Source organism: Herpailurus yagouaroundi, unplaced genomic scaffold (assembly GCF_014898765.1).
Source record: "Herpailurus yagouaroundi ecotype Mexico unplaced genomic scaffold, PumYag 28, whole genome shotgun sequence".
Taxonomy (NCBI): Eukaryota; Metazoa; Chordata; class Mammalia; order Carnivora; family Felidae; genus Herpailurus; species Herpailurus yagouaroundi.
Window position 1 is genome coordinate 16,089,929 of NW_024412376.1, and position 6,268 is coordinate 16,096,196.

Sequence of the window (6,268 nt, forward strand, 5' to 3'; positions counted from 1 at the left end):
TAATTATTTGGTACTTAGAATCTCTCACATGGCTAACTGTGTATATCCAGTTCTAAGAAACAAGTATAGTTTTGCTTACTATAGAGTAAAAAGAAACCGCCAAACTAGATATGAGTCATATACAATTTTTCTGTTTGGCAATGAGGTCTCTGCCTCTGTTTTTCTGTACATTTTTCAAAGGTTGAAAGAATATACTTCACTTAAAAGGAACTTGGTGAATAACATTTAGTTACGTACTTAGAATTTATTCCACCTTATTAACTGCACTCAGATTTTTCTTTCGAAATGGCCTGCCCTCATTTTGCTATAGCCATGAACTTTGGATGGATTAACACTATCCCAGCTCCAAGCTATATTAGTTTGTCCGAATTAAAACAAAGATTGTTTCAGCAGGGAAGCCCCGATTGACCAGCATTTGATTTCTTCCTGGGCACAGTGATTGGCTCAATCAGAGTAAATCTCCAGACTTTTGTTAAAAGATTATAGTGATAGTCTCTCTCACCTTGGATATGAATCAAATAACATGCTGCCCTGGTTGCTATTGGCAGCCATTTTGTGGCTATGATGGAAGCCAATCTGAGTATGTAGCCAGAATACAGAGAAGGACACAGCCAAGAGAGTCGCAGAAAACTGAGAGACTGCCTTAATCAAAACATGTCTGGACTTTTCAGATATGAGAGCCAATAAATCTGGTTTATCATTTATGCTAATTTGAGTTGGAGTTCTGTTACAACCAAAAACATCTCAACTAATATATAAAGCATCTAGGAAAGTAGACTTATCTAGAAAATGAATGCTAGGATATAGTAAAATTTAAATGAATGACTATGTATTCCTGTTCACTGAAGCATTTCGTGGATTCATGAATATCAGACAGAAAAAATTAAAAGTTAATCAGGACCAAACACTCTTTTAATAATGTATGTATGTAGTAGTTGATTCAGTCTTGTTAGAAAAATATGCCCCAAAAGGTGAGTTAGCCGTTTGAAGTTTGCTTTGTATAAAATTTTTCTCTACCAAACAAATTTTTCTCTACTAATTATAAAAAATACCCCAAATTGGTCATTCTTACAAGAGAGGCTTTGAAAGATCTTAATATGCAAAATTATAATTTTAGTTGGGCCAGATAGGAGCAATCATTTATTATTAAACAACTCACCGGGCATTAGTTTATCAGATTAGCTCCAGCAGAAATAAGAACCCTCAGGAAATGGAATACACATTTTATTAGATGGAGCAAAGACATGAATGAAAAGAGTTGCAGGGGCACCTAGGTGGCTCAGTCAGTTAAGCATCTGACACGTGATTTCGGCTCAGGTCATAATCTCACAGTGAGTTCGAGCCCCGCATTGGACTCTGTGCTGACAGCATAGAGACTGCTTGGGATTCTCTCTCCCTCTCTCTCTGCCCCTTCACAGCTCATGTTCTCTCTCTCTCTCTCTCTCTCTCTCTCTCTCTCTCTCTGTGTGTGTGTGTGTCTCTCTCTCTGTCTCTCTTTCTCCCTCCCAAAAATAAATAGATAAACTTAAAAGAAAGGGAAGGAAGAAAGAATTCTGTCTACAGAAGAAGGACAGGTGTGGGTGAGGAAAGAGTAGTAAAGTGACAAAAATTATTCTAAAAACTAACCTCACTTACTTCAATCTCCTCCAGAGCCAGTCTATGTAAAGAACGCTGATAAATTATATCTTAATGTTTGGACTACTTATTTATATGAGTATGAACCCTGACACCAACAATTGGCAAAGTTTTAAGAACACGTCCTAGAACTAGAAGTGGGTTCAAGCCAGAAACCTACAATAAACAAACTGAATGGACGCCACATTTCAAACTTGACAATTTGCCCTTCTACTCCGTTCCCTAGCCCCTCCACTCTCCCTGATCCTGCCAGTCAATGACTTTCTTGGCAATCTGTGCTTAGAAGATATTTGCATGGCTTCTCCACTCGACTTTCCATCCTGGAAAGGAACCAGTTTTGGAAAAACTTCTACTTGTCTCAACAGAAAAAAAAGGCAATGATTAACTACTAGAACTGCATCCACACATAACTGAAGTTGGTTCAGCTCTTATTTCACACACTCTGCTTTTCCAAAAGAACGGTGGTCCTTCTTCCTTCCATTCTATCTACTACATTAACTGCCTTTTCCCTAACACATTAAATATAAGTTCGCTTGATCTGAGGGAGCTTTCCAAGTATTTATGGAGTAGCTTGAAAGAAAGTCTTTATAAAATCACTTCAGAAAAAATATTTTGTTCTTCCTGCAGGAAAAAAAGACCTTAAAATATGTTTTGATTCTTCCTAACTGAAAGAGAGAGAGAGAGAGAGAGAGAGAGAGAGAGAAGAAGAAGAAGAAGAAGAAGAAGAAGAAGAAGAAGAAGGAGGAGGGGGAGGAGGAGGAGGAGGAGGAGGAGGAGGAGGAGGAGGAGGGAGGTATTAAGGTATAAAACTACCACTTGACCATTTGGTTTCCAGCTAATATTTTGTTACAAATTATAAAGGAAACTCTTGGGTGTATAAAATTCAAATGGTGAGAAAAACCAATGCTATGTACACTTTTTCGAAGTGAAAAAAATCTTGCTGTATATGTCTGGTTTATGGTTTTCTTTCAGGAAAAAAGAATACCATCCAAGCCTCATTTAAATCCTGGTACCGTACCCATTTACCAGTAGATTAATGTCAAGTGCTGCTATTTTTGAGATTCTGACCTTTTACTTTTATTTTGTTTAATCAGGAAATATTTAAAATTACACTGTTTAGGCTTCTAGGTTTCACATCAGCTCATTTGCCAGTAGCCTGTCCTCCTCCATAGGGGTGCTGGCAGAAGCAGACCAGCCTGGTAGAATATCAAAGTTTATCAAGCCACAGGATCTACAAAGTCTTAATTTTCCTCATTACTCCGCCTCCCACACACCCAGCCCCACCCTAGAAAGTAGTAATGTGATCCAGGAAGAAACGTTGGAGTTAACTAAATCGAATAGAGTAGAGCCGAGAATCCTAGGCTCTGAAGAAAGATTGATTTAAATTTGTTTACACATCACTAATGAACCATTTGTAAGTATGAAGCCAAAAAATTAAAGTTGAGAAGGTTTATTAGCACACCATCCTCGTGATGGCCCCGGTGGCCAATTGATAATTATACTTCACTTTTATAACCAAAGAATTTGAACCCAGCTTCTAGAAAATATGTGAAATAGTTGTCAGAGAGAACGGTTTTGTCATCTCCCTCTGAAAATCTCTACCTCAAAGACAGAAGCTATGATTATCTAAATGACAGTCTTAGTATATGATGCTTCCTAAAACCTTAAATTCCTCAATATGATTCCTAACCTTCAGTATCCTGGCGTATTCCAAGAGGCAAAACAAAACAAAATGGAATTACAGAAGCCACAAGAATCTATATTTAAAAAATACTGAATATATTTTTTTAATATCAAGATTTTCAACATTAAAGGATCCATCATAGTTTTTCATTTGTGTCTTTCTTGCTCCCCAGATACCAGTAGACAACTTCTAAAATAATTAACTTGTATGAATAATATAGGTAGTATGACTGCAAAATTTAGATTTTTGAATATAAAGGATAAGATAAATGAAGTAGACACATGATCTTTCATTTTCCTCCTTTTTATCGGGGCGGTTCTTCGATGACCCATGGACTTACTTCTTTCTGTTTCTCCTCTGCCTCTCCCACACACTTTCAAGGAAATGGACCAAAACATTCATTGAACATTGGAAAAATTGAGCACTAGAGGAAAAATCTTAGGACTACAGCAATGGGTTTTATTTTATTATAGTAAAAATGATGATAATATCTTGAATTTAACATGTCTTTCTTTTAAAGCATTTGAGCATATTGTTTTTGTTTTTATTGTTAATAGATTACCCAATGTTCCCATGACATACTTAAAACCACTTGACTCATTCGTAGAGCTAAGACTAGCAGCTAAGCCTCCCACTTATATGTCTAAACTTCATTCCACTAGGTTATATATTGGCCAATTCATAAAGTACCCACCTCAATAGTCCAAAGCCTCTGAATAACAGTTGAAAGTCACAGTAATTAAGGTTACTTTCCCTCTGGGTGTGAGCTCTTTTGCTTTGTGATAGAGCTAATTTTGATGTTTAAAATCAGCTCCTTGCTTTTTCCAGCACAATTGTTACCTGAGGAAGGAACTGTCTGAGCTGCTGCCTTTGGGTTTAACTTTTGGTCCAGTCATTTGCCTACATGGCCTTGAGCCTGCCACATGGAAGAATGTTCTCAAAATCTCAATCAGGAAGCCAGATCTGGATAGCAATGAATACATGGATTTCCATTTACAATAAGTAATGTACTTCTTTCTACCTCATTTTTTAATATAAAAAAGATTGAGATAATAAAATAGCAACCATCTCACAGGATTTCTGTGAGTTTTAAAGAGAACTTGTTACATGTGTGTGTAATATATTATACATAATATATTTTATATACATGATATATTACACATAACTATATTGCAATGTTATTTATAGAGCACGGTAAGAGGTTAGTAAGTACTCAAGCAATTTTATTTTATTCTTATTTTTTGGTTTGTAGCATTTTATTTTTATCTGTACTCAATTAGCAATTACCCCAACAGATCCAGCATTGAGCTCAGAAATATCAACCTGCTGTGAGCACCTTACAGGTCCCCAGGCCAGTCTGTATAGGCCTTTAGTTTCACCTCCATTCCATCCCTTCCAAAAAAATGATTAGGAAAATTTAGCAGAACTACTTTGATCATCTTAGCACATCAACTCAAAGCTGAAAATATTTGAAGAGCCTGGTCATTCCTTAATCTAAATACATATAAACTTTGTAAAACTCATTCATGAATTTGTCAATTGAATCTTCAGAATATGCCTTGATGTTTAAAAATTATGTGGATATATATGTATATATTCATATATATGTATATAAATATGTATTATATATGTATAAATGAGGTGAATATAATACATATGTATACATATTCAATGAAAGATACGAAATAAATCTTCATGTATTAAATTGTCAAGTTTCAAGAATGTTCAGTAATAATGTAAAGAATATGTTTAAATTACTGAATGCAGAAGATGATCATAAAAGGAAAGAGACATTTTTCCAAAAGTTAAATGGATTTCCTTTAAGTATTTCAGTTTTAAGTATACAGCTTCACATACAGGGACAGCTTATGATACTAAACTTTTTCGTTTATGGATTCTTCTACAATCCATATCTTTAACATTTTCCATTCCATTATTTTCTCTCAAAAGACTGGTTTGTTATTTTAAAATTGTTTATACAGACATGATGAAATTGCAAAATCTTTTTTTTTTAAGTTTATTATTTATTTTTGAGAGAGAGACAGAGAGAGTGAGGGAGGGAGAGGAAGAGAGAGAGGGAGAGAGAGTCCCAAGCAGGCTCCGCACTATCAGCAGGGAACCTGATGTAGGGCTCAAATTCACAAACTGTGAGATCATGACCGGAACCCAAACCAAGAGTTGGACACTTAACCAACTGAGTCACCCAGGTGCCCCTGGAATTGCAAAATATTTAACTGGGAACTCTTTCAATTTTCTTTGTTTTTAAAGTAAATATAAATATTTACAAATTTACAAACCTTGATAAATATTGTAAAACAAACAAGAAAGTCTATCAACTACTATACATGCTTTTGTTAAAAGATAAAGTCAAGGGGTGCCTGGGTGGCTCAGTCTGTTGAGCGCCCAACTTCAGCTCAGGTCATGATCTCATGGTTGGTGAGTTCTAGCCCCATGTCAGGCTCCACGCTGACATCGCAGAGCCTGCTTCGGATTCTCTGTCTCCCTTTTCTGTCTGTGTGTGTTCCCTCTCTAAAAAATAAATAAAAATTACTATTTTTTTAAGATAAAGTCAAGAGGCCTTAAACATACTAAACTTCATGTAGGAAATAAAAGTTTTAATTTTTAGGGGTTGTGGAGTTTTATACACCTATAAATCAAGTTTGTACCAAATAGTCACATGTCTGGATGTTGATGAATGTCTCCCCTAGGTAAGCCTTCATCATCTTAACTTCCTTATTCATACTGTTTCTTTTTGATTTCAGTTTTAGCTTTAAGCATGTGGTATTGTATAGCAAAGACTCTAGGACATGGTTGTTTGCAAATATATTGGATTTGAGATTACCTCAGGAGCCAGAGCTGCATATAATTCAACCTGTGATAAATCATAGAAACATTTCAGTCTTTGTTTAAAGAAGTAATTTTTATTGTATGCCTTCTTGGTTTTTTTTT